The sequence below is a fragment of the Choloepus didactylus genome, chromosome 9 (assembly GCF_015220235.1).
Source record: "Choloepus didactylus isolate mChoDid1 chromosome 9, mChoDid1.pri, whole genome shotgun sequence".
Classification (NCBI taxonomy): domain Eukaryota; kingdom Metazoa; phylum Chordata; class Mammalia; order Pilosa; family Megalonychidae; genus Choloepus; species Choloepus didactylus.
Genome location: NC_051315.1, coordinates 47,162,481 through 47,180,400, shown reverse-complemented (window position 1 = coordinate 47,180,400; position 17,920 = coordinate 47,162,481). Strand labels below are relative to the sequence as shown.

At 40.9% G+C, this 17,920-nt stretch overlaps 1 protein-coding gene across 12 annotated transcripts in view; it reads right to left on the bottom strand.

The window, feature by feature from the left end:
• Positions 1–17,920, bottom strand: part of TANC1 (tetratricopeptide repeat, ankyrin repeat and coiled-coil containing 1) — a 250,240-nt gene that overhangs the window by 117,931 nt on the left and 114,389 nt on the right. Inside the window, exon 1 of one of the 12 annotated variants that reach the window (XM_037848518.1) lies at positions 16,973–17,149. The exons of the other annotated variants lie outside the window; for them this stretch is intronic. The gene's annotated coding sequence lies outside the window, so the exon portion shown is untranslated. Of the gene's footprint in view, positions 1–16,972; positions 17,150–17,920 lie in introns of those variants that run through there. 12 annotated transcript variants of the gene reach the window in all.

The following is a 17,920-nucleotide window of genomic DNA, read 5'->3' as shown; positions in this document are numbered from 1 at the left end:
GAACTCGTTAAGAGCTGAGGCAATCACCCCTAGCCCCAGAGGTTACACACACAGGACAGCTCTGTAGCTGTCCCTATACTGCCCAAATCACTGACCCAGGCTTGTCGAATGGTTGTGGGATGGCCTGATATGCCACAAGGGGTGGCACAGGGGTGTTTCTGAGCTATAAGAAAAACCTCAGACTTCAAGTACCTTAATTTGGATGGGAACAGAGAAGGGAGAAATGCATCTATTATGACTAAGCCAGACATAAGTAGAGAACATTATTGAGAAAGGGATAATTTTCTTAAATACTTAAAATTCTCCAATGTGATACAACAGAAATTGGGGTTGAAGGGTAAAATAGAGAATTAAAGAGCTTCCTATTTACAAATTTCGCCTATAAATTTTGCTTATATCAAGCAAAGCAAATATTTTCATTAACTGTAGATCTGGTGGGTATGAGTTTCCAAAGCATGCTGTAATCATGAGACCTTCAGCCTTTGGAGCACCTGCAGTCAGGCACTTTGATTTTATGCGGTCTGCAATAAAACAGGACTTGGCAAAGGGGTTTGGGGAGGGGGTGCCTTATTTCACATTTTCTCTGATTCCTCACTATAATATCAGTCCCAAACAAGTTGCTCTGTTTTGTTTGGCTTTCCAGAAAAAAATAAAAGGTCCCTAACTTTCATCTTCTTTTATTAGGGAGGTACAAAGTGGGGAGAGAAGTTTTGCATATGAACGAGGATGGGGAGGGGGGCACGGAGCAAGTGGGGTGATCTAGCAGCTTAGAAGCTGGTGTGTTGTGCTTTAAAAGCACAACAGCAAGGCGGTTAAGGTCTAAGAAAGTCAAAAAGCATCCCAGTGACGCCAGCAGCAGAAAGCAAAAAATCTTAGGGCCATCTGCACAAGCAATACAATATTGGTTCTGGGCAATATGACACCAAAAATTCTCCAGTTGATGTAACATTCCTCAGCAGTTGCTTAAAGTGGTTTAAGAAGAATTAAAGATTTCACTGCAACAACCAGAACCGCTGGCACTATTTTTTTAAACCTCTGAATAGATGCTTTCCTCTTAACCATGATCTATTTTATTCCCCACCTCAATTAAGCGATGGGAAGCATACCTCAATCACCACTGCTGTTCCCGCAGCAGAAATGCCCAGGCCAGCCAGGACACCAAATCCTCTCCAGGGTATGAAAACCATGTTCTCAAATGACCAGCAGCTTACCAGGCAGGCCCCCTCCTGTTTCGCAGGCAGGCATTTCCCAAGGGACAGTTATACACCAAAGGCAGGCACACTTTCCCCAAACTGTCTGGAATCTCAGAGTCCCAATCCCACTGCTGGACAGGAAGACGGGGCACAGGAGTGAACCGTGGGGCTCAGGGGCCACCACCAGACTCTCACCCCCAACGGCCAGCCCAGGTTCTGTCACACTTGCTACACAATGAAGAGCCTTACTTTGAAAAGGTGGAGGTCCCCAAAACAGACACACTTTTAAACTAGGTAAATCTACACAGGGAGTCAGCAAACATTCTGTAAAGGTCCTGATCGTAAATATATGTTAAGCTCTGTAGGCCACACATGGTTTCTATTGTGTGTGTTTTTATATGTGTATATATTTTTATACAAGTGCAAATATACATACACACATGTACACAGGCCTTATCTTATTTAAAAATCACCAGTTCACTCAATCCCAAAGATAAAAGACCAGAAAGGACTTGGAAACATTTATGACGTCCTTCCTGTTAATAATAAATAAAAAATACATAAATATATATACACATATGGATACAGAAAAAAACTAAATTAAAGTTTTCAAGATAATGGAATAGCAAAGGAGATAAAGCCATAAGTAGGGCATTTTAAATTGGCAGAAATGGCTTTTGATAATAGTTCTTTATTTTAAATTTGTTCACTATTACACTGTGAAAGGGACTTAAATTTATAATGGAAGAAAATGTGAATTGGAGAGATGAATGGAAGGTTATGCAGAATGGCAGTGTCCACCATTACAGATTAAAGTACATGGAGAGCAGGATTAGAGAGGGCTTAAAAAATTGAGGGCAGTGAAGCCAGGGAGATGAAAGCCAAGTATTTCATAAAAGGTAGACCCAGGAAATGCATGGGTGAAGCTTAGTCAGGTAAATAGGTCTGCAGATGCAAGAAATAAGATTTCCATTTATTGTGCCATTGAAGTGGCCAGGTGGGAGAAGTTTGGGGGGAGGGGGGGTGCTTGGAATAGAAAGAGAGATATTCTGTTTATCCAGAAAACAGGACCTGTGGAATACATGTAACTAGGGCATTAAATGTGTTAGGGCATCTCTTGTGTGGTCTCTAACTTGGAGTGCACGTTTCCTACATATATTTTCCATCATAAGGTTCTACCAGCACATAGCTTATAACACACACACACACACACACACACACACACACACAAATGTATATACACATTCATACATACACACACAGAAGCCTAGAAAATTGGAAAAAAATTCCTCTCACAAGATCTAGTATCAATTTTGAATCCTTCAGAAGGCTCTTTCTGCAACTGAAAGCACTTTAAACCCCTTTGTCTTACAGGGTCTCCCACAGTATCTTGGCAAGAGCTACTGACTGTTATTGTACATTTTCAAAAAAAGAAATTTAAGATAAATGCATCCAAGAAAGCAATTTTCAAAATCATTATTCACCCAGTTGTTACTAATTCTCAACCAATACCACTATGAGGCAGGAAAACAGCTAACCCCCAGGGCACAGAGAAACTCAGTCAACAGGGCAAGTTTATCCTTTTGTCTTCAAAAATCCACCAACTGGGCTCTGAATACAGATCAGTGAAAACTATTCTCATAGTTTTATTTTTAATATTCAATGGTTTTAGGACCAAATGTACAAATGTGCTTTATTCTGAAACAGATGATGGGTAAACAGACTAGCATTTCCTCTCTGTCAAGGTTTTCCTTGAAGACATGCTACCATCAAGAGTTTTGGGTTTTTAATTTTTATTTCTTTTCTGAAGGAAAATGTTCTAAAATTGATCATGGTGATGTATGCACAACTATGTGATGATACTGTGAGCCACTGGTTGCATACTTCAGATGTCTGTATGGTGCATGAATATCTCTCAATAAAATTGCATTAAAGAAGAAAAAAAAAGTTTCTGTGCCTTAAAAACATATGATCTCAGGGGAGGATCCAAGATGGTGGCATAGAGAGGAGTGGAAGCTAAGTAGTCCCCATGGAATAACTAAAAAAAAAAAAAAACAGAAACAACTAGTAAATAATCCGGAATCACTGCAGGGGGACGAACGTGACCGTCCACTCATCATACACTAACCTGAATTGGGAGGATTGCCCGAGATCACAGCATAAAATCTGTAAGTAAGAACTGTGGATCCAAATCAGGAGACCCCTCCCCCACAGCCCAAGCTACAAAGCCTGGTGGTGCCAGAGAGAAGATTTCTCCCAGCAAGTGAATATAGCTCAGCTGAGCTCCAGCTGGGGTTTTAATTAGCAAGTGTGAACTGCTCACTATGAGGTACATATCCCCAATAAGTAGACAGAGGCTTTGGGTGACAACTGACCTTAGAGAGCCGGAGGGTTGCCTCAGACTAGCTCTGTTCCTTTTTTGACTCAGTGGAGAAAGCCTCAGCCATTTTCAGTTCCCAGTTCTGTAACCCAGACAAGGGTATAGCACAGCCAGAGAGAGACAACTGAAATGCTAATGAGATCCCCCTAGCACATCTCTCTTCTCTAAGAGGAAAGGGGTGGGGCCCAGCTCTACTACCTGCCTTTCATTCAGAACTTACACCAGTCAAGAATTATAGGCTAATCTTTGCACCAGGCTGGGAGCGCCCCTGCAAGGCCCGGTGGACCGGTGGCCCGGGGCTTCCCTTGAGGGACGAAGCACACTAGTGACGTAGCACAGCCTTCCCTCAGCAGAGGTCCTGGAAGATCACAGCTGAGAAGGGGCACCCGCTCGGAAAACTCAGGGATGCTACATCAATGCCAATGGTTTGTGGGTCAGCGACAGAGAAAATCTGGGGCAAAACAGAAATGAAGGCTTAGACTCTTACAACAGCCTTGAATCTCCGGGAACACCTGGGAGGTTTGAATATTAAAGCTGCCCTGCCTGCCTAACCACCCAGACACACGCACCACATCCAGGGCAGACAGCTCCAACAACAAACCCAAACTGAGATCACCAACTGAACCCCACAAAAATCATTTTCCCACGCACCACAGAGACAGAGTTGCAGAGAACTGACTTGAGGGGTATAGGTGACTCACAGACGCCATCTACTGGTTAGTTGGAGAAAGTGTAGGCCACCAACTTGTATTTCTGAAAAATTAGACTGATATTTTTTTTTTTTTTTTTTACAATGTGAAAGAACCCTAACAAGCAAAGCAAATGCCAAGAGGCCAAAAACAACAGAAAATCTTAATGCATATGATAAAACCAGACGATATGGAGAACGTGATCCCAAACACACAAATCAAAATATCAGAAGAGACACAGTACTTGGCACAATTAAGCAAAGAACTACAATTGAGGAATAAAAACATGGCACAGGATATAAAAGACATGAAGAAGACCATGGAACAGGATAAAAGGGACATAAAGAAGACCCTAGAAGAGCATAAAGAAGAAATTGCAAGATTAAATTAAAAAAATAGAAGATCTTATGGAAATAAAAGAAATTTTTGTCCAAATTAAAAAGACTCTGGATACTCATAACACAAGATTAGAGGAAGCTGAACAATGACTCAGTATCCTAGAGGTCCACAGAACAGAAAATGAAAGAAGAGAAGAAAGAACGGAGAAAAAAAAAAACAAAAAAATCAAAAAGGATCTCAGGGATATGACAGATCAAATAAAACGTCCAAATTTAAGACTCATTGGTGTCCCAGAAGGGGAAGAGAAGGGTAAAGGTCTAGAAAGAGTATTCAAAGAAACTGTTGGGGAAAACTTTCCAAACCTTCTATACAATATAAATACACAAAGCATAAATTCCCAGCAAACTCCAAATAGAATAAATCCAAATAAACCCACTCCAAGACATATTCTGATCAGACACTCAAATACTGAAGAGAAGGAGCAAGTTCTGAAAGCAGCAAGAGAAAAGCAATTCACCACATACAAAGGAAACAGCATAAGACTAAGTTGTGACTACTCAGTGGCCACCATGGAGGCGAGAAGGCAGTGGCATGACATATTTAAAACTCAGAGAGAGAAAAACTTCCAACCAAGAATACTTTATCCAGCAAAACTCTCCTTCAAATTTGAGGGAGAGCTTAAATTTTTCACAGACAAACAAATGCTGAGAGACTCTGCCAATAAAAGACCTGCCCTACTTCAGATTCTAAAGGGAGCCCTACCAACAGAGAAACAGAAAGGAGAAAGAGATATAGAGAATTTTAACAGACATGTATAGAACCTTACATCCCAAATCACCAGGACACTCATTTTTCTCTAGTGATCACAGATCTTTCTCCAGAATGGACCATATGCTGTGACATAAAACAAGCCTCAATAAATTAAAAAAAACAAAACAAAACAAAACACAATTGAACACATTCAAAGCACAATCTCTGACCACAATGGAATACAAATAGAAGTCAATAATTTTTGAATTGTAACTCCACTATTTACTTCCTACATGATATAAAATACACAAACTCTAATGACAAATCAGTGGTTTTGAACTCAATGTAAAACATGTAATTTTTGACAAGAACTATATAAAGGTGGGGGGATGGAGGAGTATAGGTACATAGTTTATGTGTCCTATTGAAATTAAGTTGGTATCAAAGAAAAACAAGATTGTTATGGATTTAACAGTTTAACTTTAAGCCCCACAGTAAACACAAAGAAATTATCAGAGAAGATGACCATAAAGATGAAAAGTAGAGTATGGGTTAAGAGAAATGGGGGAAGGGGCAATGGGAAGTTAAGAAATGAGTGTAGGGTTGCTGTTCGAGGTGAAGGAAAATTTCTAGTAATGGATGGTGGGAAGGTGAAAGCATTACAACATTCTAAATGTGATTAATCCCACTAATGGAATGCTAGGGAGGGGGTGGAATGGGAAGATTTGGGCTGTATATATGTTTCCACAACTGAAAAACAAAAAAAAAGACAGTCTAAATAGATGACAATTGAATGCCAAGGATGAACTTGGATGGGATTGGAGGATAGAGGACAGGTGGCTCAAAGGGACACAGCTGAGACATAAGGTAAAGGAAATATAGAATGTAAGCTTTGTATCATTGTTGAATCTCTTGTACTTCTTAGCTGCACTTAATGGGACTGCATAAAAGAATGTTCTTGTTTACGGGAATTGTATATGTGAATTATGGTGTTTGTTCAAGGATGTGTGCAGCTAGCTCTCATGTTCAGAAGACAGAGCAACAGATGATGGATGATAGATAGGGAGAAAGGGAGGGAGGGAGGGAAAGAAATAGCGATGTGACAGCATGTTAAAGTTAGTGGATCGGGGTATCGGGGGGGGGTCAGGGAATGCTGGAGTTCTGTTTATGGGGTTTGTATTGTTTTTGCAACTGTTCCTATAACTTTGAATTTATTTCAAAATAAAATGGAAAAAAAAAAAGACAAAAAAAAACATATGATCTCAGAGAACCTTCCCACACCCAAACTCCAAAAGGTATGCAATTTGGAATAATAAATGCTTTTTCAGATGCACTATAGGCTGGGCAGGTTTTTTTTTTTTTTTTTTAATTCAGTTTTACTGAGAAATATTCACATAATCATCCATGGTGTACACGCACCTGTTCACAGTATCATCATATAGTTATGCATTTATCACCCCAATCTATTTTTGAACATTTTCCTTACACCAGAAAGAATCAGAATAAAAATAAAAATAAAAATATATAAAAAAAAAAACAAACCAGCCAGATAACTCACCCATGCCACCCTATTTTTCATTTAGGTTTTGTCCCCATTTTTCTACTCATCCATCCATACACTGGATAAAGGGAGTGTGATCCACAGGGTTTTCACAATCACACTGTCACCCCTTATAAGCTACATTGTTATACAATCGTCTTCAAGAGTCAAGACTACTGGGTTGGAGTTTGGTAGTTTCAGGTATTTACTTCTAGCTATTCCAATAAATTGAAACCTAAAAAATGCTATCTATATAGTGCATAAGAATGTCCACCAGAGTGGCCTCTCGACTCCACGTGAAATCTCAGCCACTGAAGCTTTATTTTGTTTCATTTCACATCCCCCTTTTCGTCAAGATGTTCTCAATCCCTCAATGCCAGGTCCAGATTCATCCCCGGGAGTCATATCCTGCGTTGCCAGGGAGATTTACACCCCTGGGAGTCAGGTCCCACGTAGCGGGGAGGTCAGCGAGGTCACCCGCCAAGGTGGCTTAGTTAGAGAGAGAGAGGGCCACATCTGAGCAACAAAGAGGCACTCGGGGAGACTCTCAGGCACAATTATAAGCGGTTTTAGCCTCTCCTCACAGCAACAAGCTTCATAGGGGCCAGCCCCAAGACAGAGGGCTCAGCACATCAAGCCGTCAGTCCCCAATGTTTGTGACAACATCAGCAACAATCCAGGTGAGGAAATCCAACACCTCTGCATCCTCCCCCAGCTCTTCAGGGGGGCCCTGAATATATATTTTTATTCTCCACCCAAATTACTTTAGGGTGTGTTGCTATTTCAGTCTAATCTATACAGACCTACCATAGCTCACTTCCTATCCAAAGTTTCATGTAATTGTAGTGTTTGAACAAACTGTACAAGTTATATTGTTTAGAAAATATAGATCCTACACCAAATAAACATCTCTTCCCTTGGTCTCACATGGAAGTTGAAGTTTGAACACAGTCAGTTTCAACCTTTACTCTTTGGCCCGATTTGCTCTAGTCTTAACCAGATCTGCTTTATTTGTATCTCTAATTGAAGTCTGGGCTCTGTTTCAGCTTTTTTTTTAAACAGTTGCTGTATGCATAAATACTGATATTCGTATCTGCCAAGCTCTAGCTCCGAGTTTCAGGTGTTACACACATACCCAATGTTCTAGGGACCATTCAGGTTATACATTAAGGGATCAACATCTCAGAGTTTGGAGATAGCCATTACAGTTCAGGAATAGATTTGACTGCTGTAAGAGCTTACAATCTAGGGACCATTACAATAATCATTTCCCTTTTAGGCTGTGCTCTAAGATTCAATTCTGAGTTTACACATTGTAGTTAGTCCATATTGGTGAGGCATTATAGTGTTTGCCTTGGTTTCTGGCATACTTCATTCAACATGCTGTCTACAGGATCCATTCACCTCATTGTGTGTCTCACAACTTCACTCCTTCTCGTAGTTGCTCAATATTCTGTTGCATGCATATACCACAAGTCACCATTTTGTTCCTCAGTGTACCCTCAGGCCACCTCTACCCATTGTAAATCATGAACACTGCCTCCACAAACACCAGTGTGCAAATGTCCACCCATGTCTCCGCTCCCGGATCCTCCAAATACACACCCCACAATGAGGTCGCAGGACCCCATGGCCCCACATCTGGGCAGGGTTTTGGGTGCTATATTTTTTTATTAACTCATTTAATCCTCACAACCACCCCACGAAGAAGATGCTTTTATTATCCTCCTGCTCACATGAGGAAACCGAGATACAAAAAGGTTCGAGTCTTGCCTGGGAAACACAGCTAGCAAGTAGCAGAGCTGGGATTTGAACCCAGGCAGCCCAAATCTAGACTCCAACCTCTCAGTACTGCTCCCCTTAGAAAACGGTGACCGAGACAAGCTTTTCAAAATAATGCACGTATGTATACTTAATAGGGAAAACCAAAAATAGTATATGTAGTCTACATGCAGTAACTGGGCCACTGTGAAAAGAAACCGCATCTATTTTCTATTTTCCCTTTTTGTGCCGGCTGGTTGATTAGCTCCACAGCACTCCTAAAACACTCCATTTGGGAGGCACCCAGGCCCAGCGATCATTAATTTTCTGTCAGTCACACCTGATGCTGTCACCATACAAAGTGAAGTAGATCCAAAACAGATGTTTAGTCATCAAGCACCTTAAACAGCTTCTTATTTCACTCTGTGCCATAAATTCATTAACTCCTGCAGCCTTAGGGCCTGCTCTTTTTGCCTGGAGCTGCTACACCAAAAGCCAAGACTGTGCCACAGTACAACACAAAGTCGAGTCACTGCTCGGCACAGGTGACGAATGAAGCAGCAGGGTAGCTGTGTCAGAAGCAACCTGCCAGGGTTCATCTTAAATCTGCATGGAATGCACTACTCTCCATTACCCAGCTTCTATCCTGTCAAACCCTGTGCAACTCGGATTCTGCATACCTGATTAGAACGGCGGCTCCCAATCTTGCCCACACAGGAAGAGGCCCGGGCCCTGCCTGGGAGTCTGTTTTAATTGGTCTGGGATATAGGGCTCAGACATTGCTATTTAAAGCTCACCAGGTGATTCTAACGGGCATCCAGGATTGAGAACTACTGAGGCAAGTAGGTGGCAAACAACATCTGAAATCTTTGTGTTCCTAATATAAGACAAAAGGTGGGAGAAATGAAAAGGAAAAGAAATGTGAGGAATACTCAATCATGCAGATGATTAAGAGAAAAGTTTCAATTATTCAAATAATTATTCAAATAAATGTGTATCTAGATGTCTATGCATATATGTATGTAAATGTGTGTGCACTCACACACACCCTTGTACACATGTGCAGCATCTCTGGAAGACCACACAAGGAACCAGTAGCTGTGGTTGCTTCCAGGAAAGGGAACTGGCTAACTGGGAGTATAAGTGAGAAGTACATGCTCTTCGATGGTTTACATTTTCTTTTCTATGTGCATATGTTACCTATAAATATTTTAAATTTATATTCCTTGGGATGAAGCCCTGTGTAGATTTGAGGAAGGCTAAGTGGACTACCCGCTCTGGCCTAACTTGGCAAGAGAGTTTCATAAGGTTCTATTCCACAAAGTGTGTTTTCAAAGTGACACCTGTGTGGTGCCTTCCTGTTCAGAGATGAGCTCACTTCCAGCTGACAGGTGGACACAGGACAAGGAAGTAAGAAGAGTGTCCTGTACAATTGCTCTGAAGGCGGACAGGTTCCCAGTAACTCGAGAGAGCTGCATTCCCATCATCAATGGGTTCTGGGTGTGCGCACAGTTCCCTCCCACCCTTCACCCTCTCTCTTCTAGGTGCTGGTCATCTCTGTGGGTGGTGGAAGAGGATGGAGGCCCTTGGGGATGCAGGCTCACACAGACACTGATAACCAAAAGACCTAGAGAATCGTCCGGTCCTCAGGGGAGAGGACAGTAAGAGGGAAAGACTGGGGTAGGGGGAACATGGGGTCAGAAAAACATGCTAAATAGAAAAGAGGTAAAAGGGAGAATAACAGGAGAGGGGGTGTCCTTTGTAACATGAATTCTGCTTCTGCTTAAAACTGCATCTGGCTAGCAGTCCTTTCCCAGCACCCTGAAAAAAATACCTACAATTACAAAGTAAAAGACAAAAACTGTACCAAAAGATAAGGGGCTGCCAGGCTACAAGATCAACACGCAAAAATCTGTAGTGTTCCTATACACAAGTAATGTGCAACAAGAGGAGGAAATCAAGAAAAAAATCCCATTTACAACAGCAACCAAAAGAATCAAGTATTTAGGAATAAACTTAACCAAGGACACAAAAGACCTTTACATAGAAAACTATAAGAAACTGCTAAAAGAAATTGAACAAGACCTGAAAAAATGGAAGAACATACCATGTTCATGGATTGGAAGACTAAATATAGTTAAGATGGCAATTTTACCTAAACTGATCTACACATTCAATGCAATACCAATTCAAATCCCAACAACTTACTTTACAGAAATAGAAAAACCAATAACTAAATTTATTTGGAAGGGTAAGGTGCCCCGAATAGCCAAAAATGTCTTGAGAAAGAGGAATGAAGTGGGAGGTCTCACACTACCTGACTTTGAAGCATATTACAAAGCTACAGTGCTCAAAACAGCATGGTACTGGCATAAGGACAGATATACTGATCAATGGAATCAAATTGAGTGTTCAGAAGTAGACCCTCACATCTATGGACAACTGATCTTTGATAAGGCAGTGAAGCCGAAGCAACTGGGAAAGAGCAGCCTGTTCAATAAATGGTGTTTGGAGAACTGGATATCCACTTCCAAAAGAATGAAAGAGGATGTCCATCTCACACACTATACCAAAATTAACTCAAAATGGATCAAAGACCTAAACATTAGCACCAAGACCATAAAACTCTTAGAAGAAAATGTAGGGCAATATCTTAAAGATCTGGTGAAAGGAGGTGGTTTCTTAGACCTCACACCCAAGGCACGAGCAACCAAAGAACAAATAGACAAATAGGACCTCCTCAAAATTAAACCCTTTTGTACACCAAAGGACTTTGCCAGAAAAGTAAAAAGGCAACCTACACAATGGGAGATGATATTTGGAAACCACATATCAGATAAGGGTTTAATATCCCGAATATATAAAGGAATCCTGCATCTCAATAACAGAAAGACAAACAATCCAATTAAAAAATGGGCAAAAGACATGAACATTTTTCTGAAGAGGAAATACAAATGGCTCAAAAGCATATGAAGAAGTGCTCAACTTCACTGGCTATTAAGGAAATGCAAATCAAAACCACAATGAGATATCATTTCACACCTACCAGAATGGCCATTATCCAAAAAACAGAAAATGACAAGTGCTGGAGAGGATGTGGAGAAAGAGGCACACTTATTCATTGTTGGTGGGAATGTAGAATGGTGCAACCACTCTGGAAGACAGTATGGAGGTTCCTCAGGAACCTAAATATAGATTTGCCATATGACCCAGCTATTCCATTGCTGGGTATATACTCAGAGGAACTGAAACTTAAGACACAAACAGACATTTGTAAACCGATGTTTATTGCAGCATTATTCACAATTGCCAAGAGATGGAAACAGCCCAAATGTCCATCAAAGGACGAGTGGATAAACAAACTGTGGTATATACACATGATGGAATATTATGCAGCTGTAAGACAGAACAAAGACATGGATCATGTAATAATGTGGATGAACCTTGAGGACATTATGTTGAGTGAAGTTAGCCAGAAGCAAAAGGACAGATTCTGTATGGTCTCACTAATATGAACAGACATTAATGAACAAACTTTGGGAGTTAAAAGCTGACAACACAGGCGACCAGGAGATAGAAAGAGGGCAGAGATCAGCCATTTGACGCTGAAGGACTACAGAATGTTTAGGATTGATTGCATAGATCCAGAAATAGACAGGATAATACTGTGTGATGGTAGCACGGTATTGTAAGTACACTGAACAAAGATGTCTGTGAGTAAAGCTGAAAGAGGTGGGACAGAAGAATGCATGACACCAGAGGTAAAGATAGATGATAAAGACTGGGACTGTACAATGTGGCAAAAACTGGAGTGGCCAATGACTGTTACTAAATATACAAATATAAAAATGTTTTTGCATTTAAGAAAGCAAATGAATGTCAACCATGTAGAAATTTGAAAAAGGGATGGTATTCAGGAAAAAACATAATCAAAGCAAACTGGAGTCTATGGTCAACAGTAACACTGTAATATATATACCTCCATTAAATGTAACAAAGGTAATATGCCAATGCTAAATGTATATGAGAGGGGGATATAGGGGAGTAATATGGGATTCTTGGTAGTGGTGTTATTTGCTGTCCTTAGTAGTATATTGTATTGTATGACATGTTATTTTTCTTTTTATCATTTTTTCTTATTGCTAAAAAAAAAAAATTTTCTTGTAGTAATCAATATGTTCAAGTGCTGATTGTGGTGATAAATGTACAACTTTATGATGATACCATGAACAACTGATTGTACACTGTGGATAAATGTATGGTATGTGAACATAACTCTATAAAATTGTAGGAAAATACATATATAGGAGTAAAAGTGCTGGAGAAAACATGGTGAGAGGGATGATGCCTCACCACTATGGACTAACTACAATGTGTAAACTCAGAATTGAATCTTAGAACATAGCCTAACGTGGACACAATAATTGAAATAGTCCCTAGATTGTAAGCTCTTACAGCAGTTAACTCTATCCCTGAATTGTAAGGCCTATCTCTAAACTTTGAGATGCTGATCCCCTAGCGTATAACCTGATTGGTCTCTGGAACAATGCATATCTCTGAGACACCTGAAACTCAGAGCTAGAGCTCAGCAGATATGAATGTCAGCATTAGTGCATACAGCCACTGTCAAAAAAAAAAAAAAAAAAAAAAAAAGCTCAAAAAGAGCGCAGACTTCAATTAGTGATATGAATGAAGCAGGTGTGGTTAAGACCAGGGCAAGCCAGGCCAAAGGGTAAAGGTTGAAACTGATTGCGTTTTAAAACTTCAACTTTCATATGAGACCAAGGAAATAGATATCTATTTGGTACAGGATCTAAATTTTCTAAACGGTACAACTCTACAGTCGATTTGTTCAAACACCACAATTGCATGGAACTTTGAATAGGAAGTGAGATATGGTAGGTTAGTATAGGCTGGAGTGAAATAGTGACACATCCTAGAGTAATTTGGGAAGATAATAAAAAATATATTTACAGCCTCCCCCTCCCCAGCCCCGAGGATCTGGGGGAAGGTGCGGATGGTGTTGATGTTGTCACAAACATTGGGACTGGCGGTTTGACATGCTGTGCCCTTGAGCATGGGACTTGCCCTTATGAAGCTCATTACCACAAAGGAGAGTCTAAAGTTGTATGTAATGGTGCCTAAGAGTCTCCCCCTGAGTACCTCTTTGTTGCTCAGATGTGGCCCTCTCTCTCTCTAACATCTCGACAGGTGAACTCGCTGCCCTTCCCCCTACGTGGGACCCGACTCCCAGGGATGTAAATCTCCCTGGCAACGCAGAGTATGACTCCCGGGGATGAATGTGGACCCGGCATCGTGGGACTGAGAGTATCTTCTTGACCAAAAGGGGGATGCAAAATGAGACGAAGTAGTTTCAGTGGCTGAGAGATTCCAAATGGAGTCGAGAGGTCACTCTGGTGGACATTCTTATGCACTATATAGATAACACCTCTTAGGCTTTAATGTATTGGAATAGCTAGAAGTAAATACCTGAAACTACCAAACTCCAACCCAGCAGTCTGGACTCCTGAAGACAATCATATAATAATGCAGATTACAAGGGGTGACAGTGTGATTGTGAAGTCCTTGTGGATCACACCCCCTTTATCTAGTGTATGGATGAATGGAGGAATGGGGATAAAAACTAAAGGACAAATGGGGTGGGATGGGGGGATGATTTGGGTGTTCTTTCTTCACTTTTATTTTTTATTCTTGTTCTGGTTCTTTCTGATGTAAGGAAAATGTCCAGAGATAGATTGTGGTGATGAACGCATAACTATGTTATCATACTGTGGACAGTGGATTATATATCATGGATGATTGTATGGTGTGTGAATGTATTTCAATAAAACTGAATTTAATTAAAAAAAAAAATTGACTGGGGGATCACCTCTTCCAGGAAGCTCTCTCTAACTGCTGCATCACTCTACTTGTATCCTACTCTTGTTTCTCAAACTTAACACTTACCATGCTGTGTTGAAATGATACGTTTTTTATTTTCTATTTAGACTGAGTTTATTGACCATGTTTTGCTTGTGTGTGTGTAAAATATAATCTACATTGGAAAAAAAAAAAAAAAGATAAGGGGCTGCCAGAATAGCAAAGAATTCCAAGTATAAGGGTGACCAAGGAACAGCTTTTGTTGTTACAACAAACAACCAGTGGCCTAACCATGCCTCAGCAATGAAGCAGCAGAGCCCAGCAGGGGGAAGACACCCCACCCTATCAGCAGGAAACAACAAGACTCTGGTAAGTAAAAACACAGCTGATCAGACCTCTTCTCTCCCTCAACCACTCCCACAAAATAAAAATAAATGGTCGGAGACTGAGGAAAACACATTAGCTCAGAGTGAAAGGAAAGGAAATAACATCTTGAAGACTCAAAGAAAGAAAACGGAAAAACATTCAGTCGACTGCTTGGCATCTCAACAGCATCTAAGATGACATGGCCTCTATCCCCTTCATATGCTCTCTCTTTTCTGATGATTTATCTATGCTGTAGACTAAGATTAAAAATAAGGAAAGACAACAAGGAAACTAAAAAAGCAATAGCAAAATTGTGAGCCACATCTCAGGCAATAAAGAGCAGAATTAACATAGTAGGAAATCAAATCAGTGATAAAGAGAACAAGCTTGAGAAGGTCTCCACAGAATGAGCAAAGGGGCAAACACTTAAATTATGTGAGATTATAGATAAGGAAAACAAAAGGTGTTCTTGAGAAGACATAAGAACAGGATTGACTGAATTTAAAAAGCTAAAAATAAAAAACACTTTTTGAGCTGAGGCTTGCAGATAAAAAGGACCCACCACGCTCCAGGCTATTTCCCCCAAAGAGAGAGCCCTCCTAGACTCAGCCTGGAAAGACCTGAAAGTGAAAAATTAAGGAAAAATTACTACCAGCCTTAAGGTAAATGAAAACAGATTTTAATGGGATTTGTTTAATACCATGAGGTACTTCTAAAGGAACCAGAGCCAGAATGACTTCAGATTTCTCTCCGACACCAAGAGTCAGAAGTCAAAAACCAACATCTACCACACTGGAGGGTGCAGGTGGGAGGTGGAAGCATGGGCAACTTTGTAACACAAGACCCAGTTGTCTATCATATGTGGTATCAAGCAAAAAGCATTCTCAGATATCCAAAGGCTCAGGCAATGCACAGTCAATATACTACTCACGGAGGGATGCAGAGTTACTTGAGAGAATAATCAAAACTAAGGGACTCAAGATGGGCGACATCACAGTTTAAAAAAAAAAAAAAATCCAATAAACTCCATAACTCAAGCCTGGCCTTCCAGCACTTCATTCAACAGTCCCTGTTTCTGCTTCACTCCCTTTTCATTCAGGAAATGTGTTTTTTGAACCATATCCTTCACCCCATAGTGCAGACAGAATCTCTTACCTTATCTGAGGAAGGCTTAAAACAGTAACTAGAGCTGCCCTGTGCCAGAACTTGGTAACAATAGCTAACATTTTTTAAATAATTGAGACACTGGGCAGGGAAAACTCTATCCACCCCCCTTTAAACAAGCAGAGTAGCAAAGAACACCACAATGACCATTTTCATTGCCAAGGGACATAAATTGCCAAAAAAAAAAAAAAGAAAAAAGTTTTAACATATGATCAACATTTTTTAAAACATGTAGAATAAACATTAAAGCCAGTATACACAATTATTTTATATAATGTGATTAAAATGGAAAAATAAATAAATACAACCATAAGCTAGAAAGAAGTTCACTAAAATGTTCATGGTGGTTATTCCTAAGGGTATGGAAGTATCAGTGGCTTTTTCCCCTTCCTTTTACAGTTCCAGTTTGGTATATATTCTGAAATTTTTATAATGAGAATATTTTATAAGATGAAATACCCTTTATTTTCCATTAAATATTTATCTGAAAAATAAATTTGTATCCATCTCCTTTAACTTCCAGAAGTTCCCCAGCAAAGCTCCCCAGCAGACACCTGACAAGTTCCTGTGGGTTCTGCTTTCGTTCGTCCCCTTCCCCAGGAAGGATGGCTCCACTTTCCTTCAGCTGGCACCTGACTGTGCCTGTTGCTCCACCCTTGCCACCTGGCTCAGACCTGCCCTTCTCAACCTGGCCCAAACCACCCGTCGTCATCTTTCACCAACACTCCAGGATCCTCCTTTCCCTAGGTCTTCCTGATGTCAAATGGTCTTCCCTGTTGATGGTTCTCACCATCAATTTCTGCACTGGCTTCCGGCTATAGCCACCATTTGGTTCAATTTCCAATTCCTTGCCCCGTGCACATCACCATACTTAAAGCAACCTCACTGCCTTGGCTCCATCTATACTCACCTCTCTGCACTCCACCTCCTTTGCCAACCAATTAATCCTTTTCTTAACATGAAGCTTTCTCAAAAACAGCAACCCAAATATACCCTACAGAACCTTCCACTTTTGCTGTAGAACTTTCTCAGGGCTGACGAGAGAGGCACGGTGAAGGAGGGCCACCAAGCTGCACATGGCAGATCTGTGTGAACAGTGCCCCTGGAGCCCTTCCACGAATGTAGCAGCCCGGGGAGCTGTGACAGCCACAGAATATGCAATGGTAAGGCCCTCCTCCACCTCGACTGCACCCTTCCCCCACCGTTACCCTTTAAGTTCACATTAAGGAAGTACTCAAGTAACATGTCAGGATTTACATTTAGTTCTCTATTTGTAAGCGCATCAAATGTACCTGCCCTAATAACGACGATGAGTAAGTGCTCTGTGTGCCAGGCACCTTGCTAAGCACTTTACGTACATCACCTTATGAATTCATTCTACTCCATTCTTGTCCCATTGTTACAGATGAGGAAACCAAGGCTTAGGGAGGCTAAGGAACTTGCCTAGAGGCCCAGAGGCTGTAAGCAGCAGACATGGACTGGAGCCCATGGACATGGACTGAAGTTCTGGTCTGACAGCCAGAACTCCTCATCACAGCACTCGATCGTCCCACCTTCCCACACTGCGGGTCCCTAGCTAAGGTGTGTACCCAGCACAGAGCACTATGAGGGGGTTAATAAATGCTGACTGTCATCCACAGATAATTTAGCAAGTCATGTTTCTGTGAATGATAATCATCGGGAACATTCTGTCATATTGAACTCGTTGACATTTTGGGGTTGGAAAAATACATGGAGGGAAAAAGACTTTTAGAACAATGCCACATAACCAGTACACCACCTCCTCACTAACTACTCAGATCCAAACTCAGGGCTGTCCCATCAGCAAGGCTGTCTGCCAGCAGACCTTGTTGGGAGA